This window comes from Rattus norvegicus, chromosome 3 (assembly GCF_036323735.1).
Source record: "Rattus norvegicus strain BN/NHsdMcwi chromosome 3, GRCr8, whole genome shotgun sequence".
Taxonomy (NCBI): Eukaryota; Metazoa; Chordata; class Mammalia; order Rodentia; family Muridae; genus Rattus; species Rattus norvegicus.
The window spans coordinates 159139811-159150509 of record NC_086021.1 but is presented as its reverse complement, the minus strand read 5'-3'; positions in this window follow the sequence as shown (position 1 = coordinate 159150509).

Sequence of the window (10699 nt, the reverse complement as noted above, 5' to 3'; positions counted from 1 at the left end):
AAAAATATTTCTTAGTTTTCAAATGTCCTGAAAAATTGACTGAGACCAAATTAAAAACCAATGGGATGATTTCTTTGACAAAATGTTGATTCTGTTGTTTGGCTCTTACTGATTCATTAAGGTCCTCAGAGAAAAGGAGCAACAAGTAGGACAAAAATAATGATACGACTGTAATTTGTAGAAAAAACAGCACTAGATGGTTTTAGGTGACAGTCAATTGCTGAAACAGATAGGAATTTTCAAGGGGATTATTAGCATTAAAGAAAAGGATCTTGGCCAGAGAGATGGATCAGAGGTTAAGAGCCCTGAATGCTCTTCCAGAAGACTTGAGTTCAATTCCTAGCAACCACGTGGTGGCACATGACCATCTGTAATGGCATCTGATGCTCTCTTCTGGTTTGTCAGAAGTGTTGTCAGTGTACACACATAAAATAAATAAATAATTCTTAAAAAAATAAGATTGAAAAGGCCCCTGCTCTGCATTGGAAGCTTAGGAAGACACTCTAAAAATAAGATGCCATCCAGTTAAGACTTCACCTTTTGGAAAGAGTATGCAAAGTAATTTCTAAGCCCAGGAAACAACTTCCTATAGAACCTGCTACAAATGCGGTCCACCCTGTCAGTTTTCATGCCAATTTAGAAGCCAAACTTGAAACAAGAAAGGTATAAATTACAGATCATAGATTCTTCTTTTTTGTTTCAGTTCAGCACCGTTACACCCATTCATATTTGGCAGAGTCAGAGTCGCAGTGGGGACTGTGGGTTCAATAAGATTAGGCACAAACATTAATGACTAGGCTGAAAGAGGCAAGCTGGTGGGAGGAAAATACCAAGAGCAGGTATGAGAGTCTGAGACACCTCCCAATTTCACTGCTATGAGTCCCACAATAACACCAAGCTACTTAACCATAACATATATGGAGAGGACCTAGTCCACACTCCCGAAAGCTTTGTGGTTGTCACTTCAGTATCCGTGAGCCCCTAGGTGCCTTGTTTAGTTGATTTTATGGGCCATGTTCTCCTGGTTAATCAAACTCTTGGGCTCCCATATGCTTACTTACTCCCTGTTCTTGGTAAGTTCTTCAAGCTCTGCCCAGTGTTTGGCTGTGAGTCCCTGCATTCATACCTATTAGCTGCTGGAGGATGCCTCTTTGATGAAAACTGGGCTAGGCTCTAATCTATGAGTATTGCAGAATATCGTTAGGAAACATTTCGTTTACTTTTTTTTTTCTTTTCTTTTTTTCGGAGCTGGGGACCGAACCCAGGGCCTTACGCTTGCTAGGCAAGTGTTCTACTGCTGAGCTAAATCCCCAACCCCTCGTTTACTTTTTTGACCAGTTGTGTTTGATTCTATTCTGGGTCCCTGAGCTATCCAACTTCTGATTGCAGCCCATCCAAACAGTGTTGTTGTGCATGAGCATGGGCTCTCACCAAGGCTTTGTGCCCCAATCCCACTACTGGAAGGATTGCCTGGTTACAGAAGATGCCTGGTTCTGGCTCTATATCCTCCATTACTTTGGATTTTCACTAGGATCGCCCTCAGAGGTTCCACAAAGTTCTACTCCATGAGGTTTAAACATTGCCCCTCATATGACCCCAAATTTTAGTTCATTCTCCATACTATTGCCCTCTGTCCCTACGTCTCCTTCCTGATCCACCCTGTTCCCATTCCCACCTACCACCTGTCCACCAGCAAAATCTATTTCCCCTTCTCTGGGAGATCCATGAGTCCCCCACCTACTTGATCCCTTCTAGTTACTTGGTCTCTCTGGGTGTGTTGATGATAGCATCATTATTCCTTACTTCATAACTAATATCCACTTAGAAATGATTACATATCATTTGTGCCTATATGGGTCTGAGTTACCTCGATCTGATTGATTTACTTTTCTGCTTCCATGCCTGCAAGATTCATGATGTCATTTGTTTAAACAGCTGAGTATTAATCCATTATTTAAATGTCCTACATTTCCTTTGTCCATTCTTCAGCTGCGGGTTATCTGAGTTGTCTCTTGTTTGTGGATATAGTAAAATAAGTGTGAACATCGTGGAACAAAGATCCATGTGGTAGGATAGAGCATCCCTCCAAGATCATCCTTTTCATTTTTTATTTGCTGTAAAATAAATACACTATGGAAAGAATACTCTAACAGCATTCCTTTCTGCATTTTTTTATATATTTTGTTCTTTCTGTATAATATATTCTTGGATCCATGGAGATTTAAGCTAATATATAATAAAGTATACTATTAACTTTTCTAACCCAGGCAGCCAGACTTGTAGACAGCTGTCTGTAAGATGGGCAGTTGAGTCTGAGTGCCATCATGCTTGACTACTCTCTAGAGTGAGAAGTGTAACTGGGATTAACAGATTATACATGTAAAGAATATGTTTAAGGGATTGTTTAAAAACATTAGAGTTTATCCCACAAGACAGCCAAAATTCTTGCAAGCCAAAAGTCATTAAGAATTTACTATTTTCTTTAGCATGTGAGTTTCAATATGGACATTCCAGAAGATTTGCTGTATGAAGATCCTGGACAGACAAGCTAAAATCAGACACACAAAATTTAAAGGTCACATGTATTCCTGAGTCAAATGTTTAGGAATGGAGAATTCATACAGGCTATGTCTTCTGGTTCATTAATGAAGAATAGGAGGATGTGGGTATCCAGGTATAAATCAGTAAACCAGATAACATGAGAAGTAAATACTTTTATTTATGTCTTACGGTTTTATTGCTGTGAAGAGACACCATGACTAAGCCAACCTTCATGAAGGAAATCATGTAACTGGTGCTGGGTTACCATTTCAGTGGTTTACTCTATTATCATCATGGCAAAAAACATGGTGGCAGGCAGATATGGTGTGGGGAGAGGAACTGAGAGTTCTACAACTTAATCCACAGGCACCAGAAGGAGATTGCTATACTCAGCTTAGTTTGAGCATGTGAGTGAGACCTCAAAGCCCACCTCCACAGTAGCATCCTTCCTCTAACAAGGCCACACCTACTCCAACAAAACCATCTTCCTAATAATGCCACTCTATGGGGCAAGCATTCAAACACATGAGACTATGGTGGCCATTCCTATTAAAAACACCACAGTAACCATGAGGGGAAAAAATACTAGCAAAGAACTCCACTGGGGATGTTCTGCAGAAGTAGGCAAAGAAGATCTAGATTTTTCAGGTTATTTTCAGTTTTCTTAAAAGATGAATAGGGTAGCTGTCAGTAAAGGCTCCCCTCAGTGTATATTTACCCTTTTGAATCTCTTCCAGCTCTCGGCCTTAAGAACAAAGTGTCAATAGTTTTTTGTGCACAGACCTGTCATGAATATAAATTGTGGGATAAAGGGTACCTCACACAGAAAAATGCCAGAGTATTGTATTTTTCTACAATTTGATCTTTTTAGAGAATGAGGATACAGACTAAATATTTCAGGTTGTCTGCATTTATTTGTAATGCATCTAAACTTTTTGCATTTATTGGTCACACCAAGTTTACCCAGGAATGTCCAGACTGGGTCTCTATAAATATCTCCAAAGACATCCTAAAGTTCATTATAGAATGTACATTCAGAAATTCTTGAAGATACCAGAGAAATTTCACCTCTGAGTGTGGCAACCTGCTTTGCAGAGCTATATTCAAAGATCATTGCACGGGGATTGTGAATGAGAAGGCTATGTCAAGGCACAGACTCTATCCCCCATGCTCTATGGAGCTCTGTTTGCTGGGCAAAGTCATTCACACGCTAGTGCCCTAACCCACGGAGTTGCAAGGATGACTCCTAGCCCAGCTGGATACTGTTTGTCCTTCAGTTTCCACCCAGAAATGTGGAGCATCCACCATACCTTCTTGAGCAGCTCAGCTGGCTGTTGCTTTCTATCTATTGAAAGCAGGTCTTAGCTTACCACGTGAGGTCTTCTGAGCTCAATGTAGTATACCCATAGCTCCTGTAAGTAGTTTCACAGTGCTGCAAAAACACCTACATGAGTGGTGTAGAAGGCCTACAACTTGGAGGTGGAAGAGTATCCAACCTTATAGGCTGGTGGGTCTAATTGGAGGCCCTGGTTGGCTGGTGAGCCCTCAGTGACAAGTGTAGATTTTTTAAGAAGGCAGGGTGCTGATTGGACATAACACCGTCTTTACTTGCTTTGGCTTCCACCCGGATACAGACTAGTCCCAGTTCTGTAGAGATTTGTAATTCAGAAGCATTCATGTCTGACCTCCAAAAGTCGTACCTCACTTAAACAAGAATCCAGTAGTTTTTCAGTCCTCTAGGCCAAATTTCTCAGCTAGTCTTCAGTACAAACAGGAAATCCAAGAAGTGGACTCTAATACCACTAAAGGAATGAACTTGCTAGAGAGAGCTAGGCTCATCCAGCTTTTTATATAGGCTGCCAAACAATATTCCCAAATTAAAGATGGATCTTGTCACCTCAGAGGCATCAGATTCATCATGTGTTTCCCATTTCACATGATGTAATTTTAAAAAAATCCTCATAAGTATACCCAACTGTGTAGATTTTAGATAATTTCAGACAGACTTAAGTTGACAACCAAGACTTGCCACACAAGAGCCAATTTAGAAAGAGCTGAGAAACATTTCTTACCCATACCATCAAGAAAAGCTTAGAATCTCTTCTGAGTCATAACTGCAAATCAAGTAAATGATATTGTAAAGGTAGGTTGCTTAGGAGGCAATAATACTGTTACTCCAGAAACAGATATGTCAATTATATTTTCACATATATATAGGACTGAGAACAGAAACAAAAAAAAAACCTTGAAGGAAAAGCCATCTATCTGCACTGTGCACACTATTCTTAGATGGACACCTTTGCTGAGTTCTTCTAACCTCAGAACAAGGCTGCTTTTGCCCCCTGAGCAGACTGCCTGAGAGAAAGACCACAGGTGTTTCCATGAAGGATCAGAAAGAAGAATTTTTAACTATCCCCTGGCCACTGTTAGTCTCAGAACTGTAACATCACTATAGATAATTTCATTCTTCTTTATATAGTATTTTTATTATATGTATACATGTGTTTGCCTGCACGTGTCTGTGTACAGTATCTGCAGAGGCCAGAAGACTGCATCAGATCGTCTGGGAATGGAGTTATACAGCAAATTGTTAGCTGATATGTGGATTGCTGAGAATGGAACCTGGATACTCTGGAACAGCATTCAGTGGTCTTAACCACCGAGCCATGAGTCTAGCCCTTCCTTTTTATTTACACTTTATTTTCATTCGTTTTTAATTAAAATATAATTGCATCACTTCTACTCTACCTTGCCATTCTTCCAATCCGCCTCAGTTTCTCTCCTACACTTTTTCTTGTTAATTATGTATATACGTATATGTATGTACAAGTATACATAAGCACGTGAAGATATCATACTCATTGTCTTGTTTCTGGGCTGACCCAAGTGTTTTCTACAAACAGTTAAGGAATCCATTCTTCACTGGGGCTAATTCTCCCACCTGAAGGAGAATTCCACTCATAAATAATGAAGAGGAGTCTGATTTTTTTAATCCCAACCCAGGGTATCTACCTCGGCTTTGACCCTTTAATTCCTAGATAAAAGACACACACAACGTATAAGCTATTAGAATCTACTTTCCTATCAATAACCCAAAATTATTACTTATTACTTACTATGTACTATGTTTCGTCTGGGCTGCTTTCAACTCTAATTGGCCACACCTCGAGAGCCTCACTTCTTTGTCTCACCTAACACAAGGCAGCTACACCTTCCCCCTCTACCATCTATCTTCTCCTCCTTGTGGTTCTCCTCGGACCCTAAGCTCAAGAAACCTGAACCCTACCTATGTCTCTTCTGCCTAGCTACCAGCTGTTGACATCGTTATTTACCAGTCAGGATTAACTTGGGGGTAGGGTCACTAATCTACGTGCAGACTCCAGGTCTTGGGGGCTCATACTTAGCATTACAATAGACAGCAAGACCAAACCTTAACAGACCTAGGCTGAGTCAGACAGGAAAAATTGTCAAGAATAAAACACTTTGGCTGAGCAGTCAGCATTCACTCGAGGAACACATATAGTGGCTAGAATCTATCCACATCCCCAGTTTGCAACAGTAGCAACAGAATTCAGTATGAATTTATTACTGTGAATATCATATAGGTCAACATATGCTATTACTAATAATAGAATTTTCAGTTTCTGTATAAATTAAACTGAATATACGTGTCTCAGTATTTAATGTTCACAAATACAACCCTTTAGATACTGTGAAAAAGTAGATAAAGCTGGAAGAGCTGTGTTATGCCATAAGTTAATTAAAAATTTATATACAGATACTCATAAATTGTGGCTATGACTTAAAACCTTTTTCATTATTATTTACTTCAAAGATTGTCTCTGACAAATGTCTAACTTCAAAAAAATAAAATTAACATGTTTTCGTAAGAGAGAGAGAGAGAAGCCAGATGTCCCTTCTCACCATGCAAGAATGAAATACAGAGACATAAAAAAGAGGCAAAACACCCAAACACATTAAATAATGAATGAAAAATTAAAAAGAAAAAGAAGAGGAAAGTTGCAGTACAAATCTCAAATTTTAAGGCTGGCATGTTAGTGTATACCTTCATCTCAGGATACAGAAGGCAGAGGCAGGAAGATCACTGTCAGTCTGAGGAAATCCAGTGTTTCACACACACACACTAAGAAAAGGAAAAACAGGAAAAGAATCCCTGGAGACTTCGGACAATGCCTCTTAAAATCACTTGTAATGCAGATTTCCAGTCATTCTAATGCTCATCCAGCCCTGTTCTTCCCCACACCCTACCCTGAAACCCTTACTCCCCTCCCAATCCCCATTCCCATCCAGTTCCCTCCCTCCATCTGCCTTCCATGACCATTCCACTCCACCTTCCAAGTAAGGCTCAAGCATCCTATCGTGTGTCCTCTTTACTGCCTAGCCTCCTTGGGTCTATGAAGTGTAGCATGGGCATTCTGTATTTTATAGCTATTATTCCCTTATAAGTAAATCTGTACATGGTTCCCTCACTCAGGATAATATTCTCAAGATATATCCATTTGCCAACAAAATACATTATGCCTTGTTCTTTCATAGCTGAATGGTGTTCCATCACATATTTTCTCTTTCTGTTCTTCAGTTGAAAGACATCTAAAGAGGGGGCAGTAAGTGGGATGTAAAGTGAATAAGGAAAAACATAAATAAATTAAAATGATTTAAGCCAAATTATTGTATTCTCAACAATTACTATTTTAATACTGAGAGAAATCACATGTTCAAATTCAGTTATGCTACTAAGGAAGTTATCTGTCCAACTTATCATTAAAGTAGCTGAGACAAGGAGAACTACACCCCAGCATCAGATTATTGACGACACAGACAGTGTCGTCAATAATTATTTGTTGAATGAATTAAAGACATTATCTTGGGCTACATAATTTCATTTCTGTAGAAATGGGTCGCAAATACCCCAGGGTAGGCACAAGCTCACTATGTAGAGACAAAGATAACTCCAAGCTTCTGATCACCCTGCCTCTACTGAAAGACCCACCCCATGAGTCTTAACTCAGAGTTGCAACAGGCTTGAACGAGCCCAGGCACGCCCAGATACCTAGGGCCAAGTCACCGTGAAAACTAACAGACCATAAAAGGAAAGGAATGCAGAACAGACCAGGAGTACCACTCACAGGCCACCTGGCAGGAAGAGATAAGCCCCCAGCCCCCGACATCCAGGACGCCCCAAACCTGCCAATGTGTGTAGCTATACCTTATTACCTCATCATGTGAAATAGCCAATCATATGTGAACATGTCTATGTGCCTCGTTTGAATCCACCAATCCCCGTAACTATGCATCTGCTTCTGTACGCCCGCTTCTGCTTCCCCAATCCCTATAAAAGCCCCATGCTGGAGCTGCTAGGCGTGCAAGTCCTCCGAAGAGACTGTGTGCCCGCAGGTACCTGTGTTTTCCAATAAACCCTCTTGCTGATTGCATCCGAGTGGACTCGGCTCGGTCATTGGGCGCTTGGGACTCCTCCCGAGGGAAAGGTCCTCTCTGGGGGTCTTTCATTACCTCCTGGAGCACTAAGGAAGTTCCTACTGATGCCCTCTGTTGTAATCCTAAACACTCAGAACATGCCACAACTCATTCAAAGCTTCGAATTCTGAGTCACTCCTAATTCACTCTGGCCTCCATTTATATTTTGAATTTATTTGCACAATCTTGGACTCATTCAAACTCCAAATTCAAGTCAATTTTTCTTCCCTTAATTGATTTAAATAACCTAGAAATATGGCAGCTAAGTGGTACATAGACCAATGTCCCCCAAAAATCACAATAAAGCATACCTTTGTATCTCCTGATGCCTACCAATCAGTCAGGAATACTGAATAAGCATTCGCTGCATGTGTATATTGTATAAGGTTCTAAGGATACAGGAAGAAATGCATCTTTGTGTTGATTAAGCTCACAGCAGCATGGGCAGTAAGGATTTTGTCAATCTGACAATGTAAACTCCTATGAAAATTTTCTAGGTACAAGGTATAATTTGAACAGCACTATTCAATTATAGCCTTCAATGTTCATAAAAGAAAAAAAAATCATTTGTGGTTTAGCCAATGCCACTTGTACAATCTATCATTTTGAAAAATAAGGATTGCCCAACACATTCTTAATGACAGCACCCGGAAAACAGACTCAGGTGATGATTTTGAGACCTTACCTGACTACACAGTTTCATAGTAAGACCCATGTCAAAAACAAACACAAAACATGAATATAATTTTTCCTTATTGTCTTTTTTTTGAGGCAGGATCTCATTAGCAATTACAGGTGAGCTTGATTCACTACATACAGTAAAATGTAATATATACAATAAACACAGGCATATAATTCTGTGCCTTTGGCTCTTAATTGCTAGCAGGATAGACTTCTACATACAGGAGGGACAGTTTCCAAAGATTGTTCTCAACATGGTTGCCTCTTCATAGCATTTTACTTGCAAATCTTGGATTCTCTCCTACCCTAAAAGGCATGGCACTTATGATATCTGTACTAGAGCCAAAGTTATAGCAAACTCCTCTCTGGTTTGGGTAGTTGGAAAAGGAGCTGTTTTCAACCTTCTGGTCTCCCACAGGGCATGTCTGTATTACTTAACACTCTATTGTTCTGAAAACAGCATAATCATGGTGACTTGTAAATAAAAGCGTTGCATTACACAATCTTCCTGCGCTGTCACCATGGTGTGCATGAATGTCTTGGCCAATGCTCTCAGGAGCATCAGCAGTGATGAGAAAAGAGGCAAATGCTGGGTCCAGATTAGATGTGCAACTCAAAAACCTAGGAAAATGTCAGAACAATCTGCTCTCATCTTGTCAGTTTGGTTTCATTTTATTCTTAACCTCAGCTGTCATGGACAATGAAGAAACAAGATGGAAACACACAGGAGGGAAAATCCTGGGATTCTTTTTCTAGAGATGTAAAACATAAATAACCTTCAAAACAACGACAACAACAACAACAACAACAACAACAACAACAACAACAACAACAAAAATTTGTGGTGTTGGCCAGTGACACTTTGTGGACTGTGAAAAAGATAGATAAAGGAAAGCATCAAAGTAGCTTGATGGTTTAAGAGGATTGGGGTTGATGACATCTGAGTAAATTTAATGGAGCAAGAACAGCTAAGAGCTTATATCCCAAACTACAGCAGGGAGTTAGAGAACAAACAGGGGATGGTGGGAGACTTTGGAATCCTCAAAACCCACTCCTGTAACATGGCTCCTTCAAATAGAACATATTTCTAATGCCTCGTAAATGATCCAACAAATGTGAAACAAGTTTTCAAACAGGGGATTCTATGGGAGCTCTTCTGATTCAAACTCTACATGTTTTTGTTCAGTGTTCTACACTGACAACTACTTTTCATCTGACCATTTTCTACTGTATCCATATGTGAGCCTGTCATGTTTCTAACATACAATACCTCAGAATAAACATTCCTATTCCATTAGGAAGGGATCAGAGTACAGTGAGGAGTAAACATGCCAAACTAAGACCTAATTCCATCAGCACAAACTCCAAATCTTGCAGCTCCATGTACAGCATCTTGACCTAATGGGGAAATTACCTGGACTACAGAGGGTTTAGTTAGTCCCACCCCTCCAGCTCTGTCACCTTAAGCATGCATAAGCTTTTTTCTGGCCAGTTCCATGACTGTCTGTAGCTTTCCCCAAAGGATGTCCCATGGTCCTCCTATCTGCTGTCCCCTATATACATTATCCTCTAACATTATTGAAAGTGCATTAGAGAGGACTAAGAGATCACCTAGTGGATAAGAACATTATCTTCTCCTCCAGAGGACCCAGGATAAGTTATCTTCATCCACATGTCAGCTCACAACTAGCTGTAACTACCGTCTCATGAGAACCATAAAGCTAAATAGTTGGGTATACATACATTGTTATCTGGCACCAATTTCAATGACTGGCACCAGTGAGAGAGGTTCTTCTGTGAGTCCCAGTTATGAATGCCTAGCATGAAAGACGAATTTCTCCCAGGTGTCTCTTTCACTTCTGCTTCCAGATTCCTTCTCTATTTTAGTCCCTACCATGCTGTCCCCAATAGGGACTGTAATATGAAAATGTAAGTTAAATCAACCCTCTCCTCCCTTAGGTGCTTTTCATCATGGTCATTA